This window comes from Salmo trutta, chromosome 29 (assembly GCF_901001165.1).
Source record: "Salmo trutta chromosome 29, fSalTru1.1, whole genome shotgun sequence".
NCBI lineage: Eukaryota > Metazoa > Chordata > Actinopteri > Salmoniformes > Salmonidae > Salmo > Salmo trutta.
In genome coordinates this window covers 17,124,558-17,137,194 of record NC_042985.1, presented here as the reverse complement: position 1 = coordinate 17,137,194, position 12,637 = coordinate 17,124,558, and the positions used below count along the sequence as shown (strand labels likewise).

The following is a 12,637-nucleotide window of genomic DNA, read 5'->3' as shown; positions in this document are numbered from 1 at the left end:
AGGTTAAATCAGGAGAAGGCAGGTTGTTAGCAGCAAAAAAGCAGATACCAGTGCTGCAACTGGGCGATTGCACCCCAATGTAGGCAGAAAATATTTTTGCTATCTCAGATTGTTCTGGCAATTCTCACATAGAAACTTTATTGGGAGGAAGGATGTTTGACATGCTTTTTACATTTGTATCACAATTTGTAAAAATTTAAATAATGATGAAAGTGGACATTTTAGGACCCTTTTTAGACCTATACATGCCTCCTGTAAAACCTTATGATCCTTGAACTGTACATGATACAGACAACATATTGGTTCATTATACTCCTTATAAAGGCTCTAACAAATGGAGTATGTCTAGATTCTGAAATATACATTTTCACATTAATTAATTCAATATAAAAAATAAGAATTTGAATATCTCAAAAGTACCCTTTACAAGTACATCACATTTCCACAGTGGGTTCTCTGCTAATTCTGAAGTTGTGATACATTTTATGAGCACCGCCAACACAGTGAATGGGAAAATGGATTGAAAGGGCTGTGATTGGTTAATGACCTATAATGTACATTTCTACGTATAAAAGTTACCGAAAGGTTGCTGGATCGAATCCCCGAGCTGACAAGGTAAAAATCTATCCTTCTGCCCCTGAACAAGGCAGTTAACCCACTGTTCCCCGGTAGGCCGTCCTTGTAAATAAGAATTTGTTCTTAACTGACTTGCCTAGTAAAATAAAGGTTACACACATACTCCATATTTGAGATAACACTATAAGAAGTATAATTAACCAAGATGTTGTCTGTATCATGTACAGTTCACAGATCATAGGGTTTTACAGTATAATGACACCAAGATGTTGTCTGTATCATGTACAGTTCACAGATCATAGGGTTTTACAGTATAATGACACCAAGATGTTGTCTGTATCATGTACAGTTCACAGATCATAGGGTTTTACAGTATAATGACACCAAGATGTTGTCTGTATCATGTACAGTTCACAGATCATAGGGTTTTACAGTATAATGACACCAAGATGTTGTCTGTATCATGTACAGTTCACAGATCATAGGGTTTTACAGTGTAATGACACCAAGATGTTGTCTGTATCATGTACAGTTCACAGATCATAGGGTTTTACAGTATAATGACACCAAGATGTTGTCTGTGTCATGTACAGTTCACAGATCATAGGGTTTTACAGTATAATGACACTGAGATGTTGTCTGTATCATGTACAGTTCACAGATCATAGGGTTTTACAGTATAATGACACCAAGATGTTATCTGTATCATGTACAGTTCACAGATCATAGGGTTTTACAGTGTAATGACACCAAGATGTTGTCTGTATCATGTACAGTTCACAGATCATAAGGTTTTACAGTATAATGACAGCAAGATGTTGTCTGTATCATGTACAGTTCACAGATCATAGGGTTTTACAGTATAATGACAGCAAGATGTTGTCTGTATCATGTACAGTTCACAGATCATAGGGTTTTACAGTATAATGACAGCAAGATGTTGTCTGTATCATGTACAGTTCACAGATCACAGGGTTTTACAGTATAATGACACCAAGATGTTGTCTGTATCATGTACAGTTCACAGATCATAGGGTTTTACAGTATAATGACACCAAGATGTTGTCTGTATCATGTACAGTTCACAGATCATAGGGTTTTACAGTATAATGACAGCAAGATGTTGTCTGTATCATGTACAGTTCACAGATCATAGGGTTTTACAGTGTAATGACACCAAGATGTTGTCTGCATCATGTACAGTTCACAGATCATAAGGTTTTACAGTATAATGACACCAAGATGTTGTCTGTATCATGTACAGTTCACAGATCATAAGGTTTTACAGTATAATGACACCAAGATGTTGTCTGTATCATGTACAGTTCACAGATCATAGGGTTTTACAGTATAATGACACCAAGATGTTGTCTGTATCATGTACAGTTCACAGATCATAAGGTTTTACAGTATAATGACACCAAGATGTTGTCTGTATCATGTACAGTTCACAGATCATAGGGTTTTACAGTATAATGACAGCAAGATGTTGTCTGTGTCATGTACAGTCCACAGATCATAGGGTTTTACAGTGTAATGACACCAAGATGTTGTCTGTATCATGTACAGTTCACAGATCATAAGGTTTTACAGTATAATGACACCAAGATGTTGTCTGTATCATGTACAGTTCACAGATCATAAGGTTTTACAGTAGAATGACAGCAAGATGTTGTCTGTGTCATGTACAGTTCACAGATCATAGGGTTTTACAGTATAATGACACCAAGATGTTGTCTGTATCATGTACAGTTCACAGATCATAGGGTTTTACAGTATAATGACACCAAGATGTTGTCTGTGTCATGTACAGTTCACAGATCATAGGGTTTTACAGTATAATGACACCAAGATGTTGTCTGTATCATGTACAGTTCACAGATCATAGGGTTTTACAGTGTAATGACAGCAAGATGTTGTCTGTATCATGTACAGTTCACAGATCATAGGGTTTTACAGTATAATGACACCAAGATGTTGTCTGTATCATGTACAGTTCACAGATCATAGGGTTTTACAGTGTAATGACAGCAAGATGTTGTCTGTATCATGTACAGTTCACAGATCATAGGGTTTTACAGTATAATGACACCAAGATGTTGTCTGTGTCATGTACAGTTCACAGATCATAGGGTTTTACAGTATAATGACAGCAAGATGTTGTCTGTATCATGTACAGTTCACAGATCATAGGGTTTTACAGTGTAATGACACCAAGATGTTGTCTGTATCATGTACAGTTCACAGATCATAGGGTTTTACAGTATAATGACAGCAAGATGTTGTCTGTATCATGTACAGTTCACAGATCATAGGGTTTTACAGTATAATGACAGCAAGATGTTGTCTGTGTCATGTACAGTTCACAGATCACAGGGTTTTACAGTATAATGACACCAAGATGTTGTCTGTATCATGTACAGTTCACAGATCACAGGGTTTTACAGTATAATGACAGCAAGATGTTGTCTGTGTCATGTACAGTTCACAGATCATAGGGTTTTACAGTATAATGACAGCAAGATGTTGTGTGTATCATGTACAGTTCACAGATCACAGGGTTTTACAGTATAATGACAGCAAGATGTTGTCTGTATCATGTACAGTTCACAGATCATAGGGTCTTACAGTATAATGACACCAAGATGTTGTCTGTATCATGTACAGTTCACAGATCATAGGGTTTTACAGTGTAATGACACCAAGATGTTGTCTGTATCATGTACAGTTCACAGATCATAGGGTTTTACAGTGTAATGACAGCAAGATGTTGTCTGTATCATGTACAGTTCACAGATCATAGGGTTTTACAGTATAATTAACCAAGATGTTGTCTGTATCATGTACAGTTCACAGATCATAGGGTTTTACAGTATAATGACACCAATATGTTGTCTGTATCATGTACAGTTCACAGATCATAGGGTTTTACAGTATAATGACACTGAGATGTTGTCTGTATCATGTACAGTTCACAGATCATAGGGTTTTACAGTATAATTAACCAAGATGTTGTCTGTATCATGTACAGTTCACAGATCATAAGGTTTTACAGTATAATGACAGCAAGATGTTGTCTGTATCATGTACAGTTCACAGATCATAGGGTTTTACAGTATAATGACACTAAGATGTTGTCTGTATCATGTACAGTTCACAGATCATAGGGTTTTACAGTATAATGACACCAAGATGTTGTCTGTATCATGTACAGTTCACAGATCATACGGTTTTACAGTGTAATGACACCAAGATGTTGTCTGTATCATGTACAGTTCACAGATCATAGGGTTTTACAGTATAATGACACCAAGATGTTGTCTGTATCATGTACAGTTCACAGATCATAGGGTTTTACAGTATAATGACACCAAGATGTTGTCTGTATCATGTACAGTTCACAGATCATAGGGTTTTACAGTATAATGACACCAAGATGTTGTCTGTATCATGCACAGTTCACAGATCATAGGGTCTTACAGGAGACATGTATAGGTCTAAAAAGGGCCTGCAATTGCCAATTTTCAAGAAAGTGGTTTGTGATACAAATGTGATACAAATGTCCTACATCCTTCCTCCCAATTAAGTTTCTATGTGAGAATTGACAGAACAATCAGATCATTGAAAAATATTTTCCACCTAAGCTGGTTTGGAATCGCCCAACTATGGCCACACACATTCAACTGAGGACAACAGACAGACTTGTAGTTCTGTTCTGAGCAGGAATGTTAAGAAAGTCTATAAATCAAATGAATGATCCACGCCACAACACTAAGCATTTCATACCGACAACTCAGCAGACAGGACAGTCTTGAGGTGAGGGCATACAAAATAACAGCAGCTTTGTGGCAGTATAGCGAGAGCAACCATGTGATTCAACATTCCAGAGAGATTGATTTAATTTATATGAAGGCCAAATGCCACAGACCAATAGACCAGTGAAAACATTGAAACCTGTAGCCTAGTAATTGCACTGAGCAGCAGAGGATTGAGTTATATAGGAAGGAATTCACAGGATTCTTCCAACATATTCACCTCAGTCATCCAAGCAGGACGTATGCCTACAACATTCTGAGAGAAAAGAGCAACCCTCCATTTTGTACTTTGAAATGTTAAAACATGAACTTAATGGCAGCAGCAGTCACTGTAAACATGAGTCATAGTGTGCATGGTTAGTGACAGTAGGCCAACTGCATATGTTGTAGACTAGAGGTATAAAACTAAACTGTATCCAAGGCAGACAGAAGACAGCGTTAGCCTACATTTTATCCCTTTCTACAGAGTCAGTGTAATGTTGTGAAATAAAGTGTTTCTCTGTGTAAACAAACCCTTGACTCAGGGCCCAGCGCCATGGAAACCAGTGAACATACCCGGCTAGGAACCAGCAGCTACCTGACAAACCTGTCTGATCGCTTTGGGACTCCTGTGTGAAAAATCACAAACTAACTAACTAACTATCACACTCAAACACACACACACACACACACACACACACACACACACACACACACACACACACACACACCACACACACACACACACATCCACACACACACACACACACACACACACACACACACACACACACACACACACACACACACACACACACACACACAGTATCAACCACACCAAGCAACTGTCACCTCCCTGGAATAGCTAACACAAACACAAACCAACAAGTGTTCCTTAGACATAAAGGCAAAAGAGGCACACTGTATAAAGTATAGCCGACACATAAAGCACAATTAGCCAGAAGATCCGACCTGCTTACTTACAGCTGCACTAGGGTCGGACAGCACGACCATGTAGATCAGGACACCGTGGAGCCGGCTTGGAAAATGTACTTCAATCCAGGGATGAGAAATTAGTTGTACTCCGAATTGTGCTATTATCCCAACTGTTACAAGATTGAATAACTGCTTCTTTTCCAGAACGCTGCCCTTCAAATAAAATCAAATTTATTTATATAGCCCTTCGTATATCAGCTGAAATCTCAAAGTGCTGTACAGAAACCCAGCCTAAAACCCCAAACAGCAAGCAATGCATGTGAAAGAGGCACGGTGGCTAGGAAAAACTCCCTAGGAAAAACTCCCTAGAAAGGCCAAAAACCTAGGAAGAAACCTAGAGAGGAACCAGGCTATGAGGGGTGGCCAGTCCTCTTCTGGCTGTGCCTCCTCATGCTAGGTAGCAGAAGCCACGTGTGTTGAACAACAAAGGATAGTCAGCCTACATCTTCGCGCTGTGATAATGTCAAAATTAAAGTTGTGTGGGGAATGGCTTTGTACATGTCAAACTCTCCCAAAACTATGGCTGTACAATAATTTATTGGTAATCCATTATTATAATGAATTGGTAACAATTTATTGATACTTGGCAATGTCAATGTTGTCAAGGGTGCATTAACAATGGCAAAATTGTTGGAACAAAGAAATAAACTATTGAAAGACAAACACAACAACTTCCTAGTGTGTGGCTGTTTATTGCCTTTGTTAGTCCACCCTTGACAACAATGACATGGATTACCAATGAATTATTGTACTTCAGACAAGCATCCATAGTTTTGGTAAAGTTTGACCTATGGCCCTTTCAAGACAACTTGGAACTCTAGAAAGATGCCCGAGTTTCCGACTTGGAATTCCAAGTTGGATGACCATTCAAAAAACATTTCTGAGTTCCCAGTTGTCTTGAACGCAGTGAATTCTGAAATGTCAGAGTTTCCAGTGTTTTTGAACGTGGCAATATACTAAACCATTCCCCACCTGATTGGCTGACTATCGCTTGATGTTCAACTTATATTCTAGCGCCATTTCAAAATGGCTGATGTGGCTTCTGCTACCAAGCATGGGGACGAAAAGGGCAGCTTTCCAGAAAAACTAGCAGTTGTTCAAACTTCCCTGTGTAACAGTTGGGATAATGGGACAATTTGGAGTGCACTGCATTTCTCATCCCTCTATTGAGGTAGGTTTTCCGAGCCATATCTCACGCTCGCTCCCCGGTGTCTTGATCTACACAGTCATGCTGTCCGACCCTAGCGCAGCTGTAAGCAAGCGGGCCGGTTCTGCTGGCTAAAAGCATAATGTCATGATCCACAGTCCAAATGCCTTTCCCCTATTCCCCTTGCCGTATTTAGTGCTGGGTTCCCTATTTAGTGCTAAGCTAAGTCTAACTGAATGAGAGCCACTGAAAGTCTCATTAGAGTCCCTGTAGAGTAGACTGTGTAAATCTGTTCTCCACTTTCTCTCCCCAGAGACAGACTATGCTAGGCAGGCTAGCGTTCAGCAGGCTGCCTGGTGGTTGAGCCGAGTTCATTCCTGTCAGCCAGTGAAAGGTTAACTTGACTGCAGCTCAAGGAAGAGGTCACTTTGGGTTGTGTCACCCCTCACATTCCTCTCACACAAAACCTCATGTTAGCACTGAACCCGCTGGCTATCGCACGCTCCTCTCCAAACCCCTAGCCAGCCAACAAAGTCAAAGCTATTTAATCCCCTGTGAGCGGGGGAGAGAGAGAAAAAATGCAGAATAAAAGAGAATGGGTTTTTATTCAGACCTACTGTGCAGTTTGGGGCTGGCAAGGCTCCCACATGCTCCTCACAGTCTAGGCTAAATCCAAGTACAACTCTCTCACCACTCCCTCTACTAACTAGCCACCCATTTCCTCCTCTAGTGTCTCCCCGCAGCCCGCCCCTTCCGTCCACAGCCAAAACCACCCCGCTATAAATTGAGCCGACTTCCTGTTTACCTTTGACCCCCACTAGATCCCACCCACTCCTGGCAGGCCTCCACTACCAGCAGGCAGATGAGCCCGGATGACTGGGGGAACAGAGAGAGGCAGTCATAAAGAGAGAGAGAGGCAGTCAGAAAGAGAGAGAGGCAGTCAGAAACAGCTAGGGAGAGAGAGAGAGAGAGAGAGTGAGAGAGAGAGAGAGAGGCTATGTGCACACTGCACACAAAATGAGGTAGAAACTGAGCTGCACTTCCTAACCTCCTGCCAAATGTATGACCAGATTAGAGACACATATTTCCCTCAGATTACACAGACCTAAAAATAATTTCAAAACAAATACATTTTTGATAAACTCCCATATCATTGGGTGAAATACCACAGTTTGCAATCACAGCAGCAAGATTTGTGACCTGTTGCCACAAGAAAAGGGCAACCAGTGAAGAATAAACACTATTGTAAATACAACCTATATTTATGTTTATTTATTTTCCCTTTTGTACTTTAACTATTTGCACATTATTACAACATTGTATATAGAGATAATATGACATTTAAAATGTATTTTTTCTTTTGGAACTTTTGGAGTGTAATGTTTACTGTCAATTTGTTATTGTTTATTTCACTTTTGATTACTATCTATTTCACTTGCTTCGGCAATGTAAACATATGTTTCCCATGCCAATAAAGCCCCTTATATTGAACATTAAATTGACAGATCGAGAGAGACTGATAGACCTACAGACCAGAGAGAGAGAGCCAACTGCAGCCAGAGAAACAGCCAATCATATCTCAGCCTCATGGAGGGCAGGTTTCCCTGTGGCAGGGACCCCTCCCCCTCCGAGTAGAGAAGTTTCTTGGTGTCAGGTTTCAAGGCTGACTGCAGCACTCTCTGCCTGGCTGGCTGGCTGGCTGGCTGACTGACTGGCTGGGAGTTACATAAACTTCACCCAGGAAGGTCAGGAAGTAACAAAGACAGCAATTCAGTGGGGGCCCACAGCCACAGACACCCTCGGCTGAGTCGGCCTCACACACACGCCCCCCCCCCCCCCCCCACCACTCTAGTTTCAACGCCCCCAGAGGCCAGAGGAGGGGGTGAGGGGAGAGGGAGGAGGGGGAGTCACAGAATAAACGTAAACCACTGATGCACTGAGTCAGACAGGAGGCACCTGCTGTACAGCACAGCAGCTCATCATCATCATGTTTTGCTTTTTCTCCTCACACTACACAGCTGATTCAAATAATCAAAGCTTGATGATAACTTGGTTATTTGAATCAGCTGTGTAGTGCTAGGGCAAAAACCAAAACATGCAACCGGGCGGTGCCCAGGATCGAGTTTGGGAAACCCTGGTCTATAAAATTGTCTCTATTTTGAAAAATACTGAATCAGGTTATTACTACCCTAAAGGGTTGTGCCTGTCCCATCGATAACCCTATGGCAGTGTGCTGTACATAGGCCCACTGAGGACATCTTCGAACAGACCAAGCAAAGACTAATTCAAATTGCCTTGGTGTGACCATATCCAACCAGGCCCTTTCATACTCAGCTCCAACACCCTTTATCATACTGCTGTCTTCACAATGACTGGGAACAAAGGCCCTCTGTCTAGAAGCCAGTCTCTCTGTGTGACTAACAGTGAACAGAACCAGCCCACGTCACAGCCAAGCACTAGCTCCTGAGGACTAGGCCTACAACAGGCTGGAGACTAGGGATGGGTGGTATACCATATTTTACGATATACCAGTATTGATGCACTGACCGGTTTGGGTTTTTACTTTACCTTGTAAAGCTGTATATTATTGTTTGGTTTGTTAAATGTGTTACGCCACTCCGCCGCGTGTAATAATCCCAGTTTACTCCGTTTGCTACTTGAGTCATCTCTCTCCCTCTCTCCTTCCACACACACCAAGCCCTGCATCTTGTCACTCAAGCAGAACAGTTTTTGCGCTACCACGAGTCACAACAACCACTTGCAGTGACAGTCTGCATATATCTTACTGTCTGCAAACAGCTAGTTTGTATTTTCTTAGCAAGTTGTGGCTAAAATAAATTATGTTAGCCGCTAATACTAATCGCTAGTTAGTTGGCTAGCTAGCCAGCTAAATGTACTTAGTCAGAGCAAACGTAGCTAGAAAGCTAGCTAATACAGCCTGATACCAGTGCTGGTGTAGGCCTACATCAGCATGTTGTTTGTGCAACGGTATATTCTAAATCAGAGAGGAATTGGTAAAGCATGAATATTTTAGTGACATCAAAGCTACAGTAAGAGAAAACATTTCATATAACATTAATTAGGGTCCACTACGAAACACTGACCAACACTTTGGTTCCTCCCCTGTCACAATAACCACTCCCTGGCTTTTTCATGTGTTGTTATGTCAAACAACACTGTTTTCAAAGTGCCCACTACATTCCAACTTTTGGTTGAAACTTCATTGAACAGTATAAAACAATCATAACGGACAAAGCTCCATTAAAAACACTTAAAATGTATGTGTTTCCACCCTAGGGTCATGCACTAGTCATAAAGCATATTTAGAACTTAATTATTCAAAAACCTCAAATATCGTAAAAAATGTGAAACATATTGTGATATGATATTTTGGCCATATCGCCCAGCCCTACTTTATAGTATTTGGGTGAAAAAACATATTATCCATCAGTAGTGATAATGTGCATGGAAAAACATTTGCTTGCTATCTCAGCAAGAGGACCAGAGCAGCATTGATCATGGCTGGGCCTCAAGAACAAGACAGAATCCATCCAGCTCTCCATCATTAAAGACAGACGGAAATCCTAATTAGCCACATGCAGTGCAGGCTAGGGACAGACACAGTGCTTCATTTGTCAATCGGGAGGAGTCGGAGCAAAATGTGAGCGCGAGAGGGTGGTGATCTATGGACCTCTGAGGTACCGGAACACATTACAGAAAGAAGACAATCACTGTTATAGTAAAGCATTGCATGGATATCATCACATTTGCGTAGTGGCATAGAGCAGTAGAGTAGAGGCACTTACAGAAGAAGTTGCACACATGGATAACATTTTTAGTGGCCTAGGGTCTGGGAAAAATGTGGCCTTTTATAAATGCATTTCATGCAATTCTACATCATTTTACATGGCTGGAGATTTTGGCGGAATCGTTTTAATGCCGCATTCAAAACATGGGAACTCGGGTTTGGGAAATCTCTGACTTCCGACTTCAGTGTGTTCAAGACAACTGGGAACTCGGGGAAAAAACAAGCTCCGAATGGGAAAATTTGATTTGAATGGTCATCCAACTCGGAATTCCAAGTTGGGAACTCAGGCCTCTTTCTAGAGCTCCGACTTTCCCACCTGAAAATCACTGACGTCATGATTCAACTTAGTTTTTTCCCCAGAGTTCCCAGTTGTCATGAAAACACCATAATACCGCACAAATGACGGAAATGACAGGCTACTTTGACACTGACAAACTGAGATCAATAAAAATGACCTTGCCTTGAATCCATCAATAGTCTAGGCCTAGGTGTGTGGAAACACATATTGTAGGCTACAATGTGAGAAGGAAATTATAGTCCTAAAAATGCTTTCTAGTTTCACTGACTCACCCAATGATGAGCATCACACTCACTGGTGATGGCCGATGCGCTCGTGCCAAAAGCCTCTCTCTCTTGTTTTACTTTGTAAACAATAGGTCTATTTGGAAGTTGATTAAATATTTTGGTAGCCTACAGCAGAACGATTAGATTCTTCTCTTTTCAGCAGTAGCCATTTGCTTCCAATCTGTGCTTTCCAGCGAGTGCAAAAGGCATTTTTTGTCTGCATGCTGTTTATTAACTGACAGATTTCCCCCGCGTTCCCAACTGTAGGCTATGCCTTGTTATTGGGCTACATTTCACAGCTAGACACATTTTTTTTAAAGACGCTGATGTTCCTCTGTGGCTAAATGATATGCTTTCTCATGGTGTACTAGGCTATTCAGAATTATTTCATTTCTTTCTGAACAGACAGCAGTAACTCTATAAGTTTGGCAAATGTATTTCAATTGATCAGGGGTGCTGCAGCTCCTCCAGAACCCTTCGCACGGCTATGATTCTATAAGGAAACAAATGATGAAGTGCAACACTGGAGAGATCAGCGTTGCAGGCTCATTCATGTCTATCAGAGCGGAGGGAGAGAGATCATAGAAAGTGAATCTCGTTCCAGTTCTGTGAGACACAGGCGCACTTCTCACACAGGCACGACCCAACCCAAATCAGGCCCGGGCTGGGGGGTGGTGGGGGGTAGGATAACTAACGAAGAGACAACTCAAATTAACTTTGATCGCTTTTATTCAAATTGTTACATTGCAAAAAGTTTCAATAATTTTTCATGCCATGAGAAGTACCGGATCCGGACAAATATGTCCCAGAATGAAACAGTCCAAAAAGGACCTCTCCTTTTTAGACTGTTTTGTTAGGCTTATGGTTTGCAAATTAAGCGCTGGACAAACACAGGGCCATGGGGTGAGACAGGGCCAGACACAGGACCAGAGAGTGAGACAGGGCCAGTGACAGGACCAGGGAGTGAGACAGGGCCAGAGACAGGGAGTGAGACAGGACCAGAGGGTGAGACAGCACCAAAGACAGGCAGTGAGACAGGACCAGAGACAGGACCAGAGACAGGACCAGAGACAGGACCAGGGGGTGAGACAGGACCAAAGACAGGGAGTGAGACAGGACCAGAGACAGGACCAGAGACAGGACCAGGGGGTGAGACAGGACCAAAGACAGGCAGTGAGACAGGGCCAGAGACAGGCAGTGAGACAGGGCCAGAAACAGGCAGTGAGACTAGGACCGGGGGGTGGGCACCACTCTATCCCCTGATGCCCTGCCTGTTCAGCAAACACACTATCTGTTGGCTCTTCACACACCAGTGGACATGAATAGAGCAGTCTACCCATAAGCATCAACAGAAGGGTGGATGTTGACACAGACTGAAGGGAAGCTGGGCCTGTTTGCTGGTGTTCCATGTCCCATTTCAATTAGCGGATGGACAAATTGGCTGCTGGGTCAAAACATCAGTCTGTGCTTGAGTATTTCTACTTGCACATCATCATCTGCACATCTATCACTCCAGTGTTAATGCTAAATTGTAATTATTTCGCCTCTATGGCCTATTGACTGCCTTACCTCCCTAATCTTACTACATTTGCACACACTGTACATAGATTTTTCTATTTTTGTTATATTGTGTTATTGTCTGTACGTTTGTTTATCCCATGTGCAACTCTGTGTTTTTGTCGCACTGCTTTGCTTCATCTTGGCCAGGTCGCAGTTGTAAATGAGAACTTGTTCTCAACTGGCCTAGCTGGT

At 41.8% G+C, this 12,637-nt stretch overlaps 1 protein-coding gene across 7 annotated transcripts in view; it reads right to left on the bottom strand.

The window, feature by feature from the left end:
- The window catches only part of chd9 (chromodomain helicase DNA binding protein 9), a 126,985-nt gene that overhangs the window by 100,709 nt on the left and 13,639 nt on the right, over nt 1-12,637 (bottom strand). Inside the window, exon 1 of one of the 7 annotated variants that reach the window (XM_029721046.1) lies at nt 7,131-7,306. The exons of 5 other annotated variants lie outside the window; for them this stretch is intronic. The gene's annotated coding sequence lies outside the window, so the exon portion shown is untranslated. Of the gene's footprint in view, nt 1-7,126; nt 7,307-12,637 lie in introns of those variants that run through there. One more of the 7 variants, XM_029721044.1, reaches the window with a different exon arrangement.